Genomic DNA, 446 nt, shown 5'->3' with positions numbered 1-446 from the left:
CAGCTATTAATGGGACACTTGGCTTGCCGTACTTTACGCACAGCAACTTCTCCAGACTGCGCACAACTTCTGATGTGAACTCGCACTTACGTTTCAGACATAATTAATAAAAAAAAGCTTAGCTTCTGTAAAAATTAAAAAAAATCTGAGAGAAATATTTGACGTGTGTTATTCACATTAATCACGTTTCAAAACAACGACACTAATTTGTCAAAATAACAGCGATCAAAATGTCAAAGACGGTCCGATTTACTTTCATTAAATGGATGGATGGATGGATGGATGGATGGATTGAGGTTGTAGCAGCAGGAGAAACGTGCAGGAATGAATTCAGCAGAGAAGAGTTCCACTCAGAAACATGAAGTGGGGGGGTGGGGGGTGGGGGGGTTAGGACGCTTGACAGAATCGCAGCTGCTCTATTCACACACAACCTGCTGTTGTTCTCT

This window comes from Nematolebias whitei, chromosome 14, assembly GCF_014905685.2.
Source record: "Nematolebias whitei isolate Nwh7 chromosome 14, NemWhi1, whole genome shotgun sequence".
Taxonomy (NCBI): domain Eukaryota; kingdom Metazoa; phylum Chordata; class Actinopteri; order Cyprinodontiformes; family Rivulidae; genus Nematolebias; species Nematolebias whitei.
The sequence above is the reverse complement of the archived record's forward strand: the minus strand, read 5'-3'. Positions refer to the sequence as shown.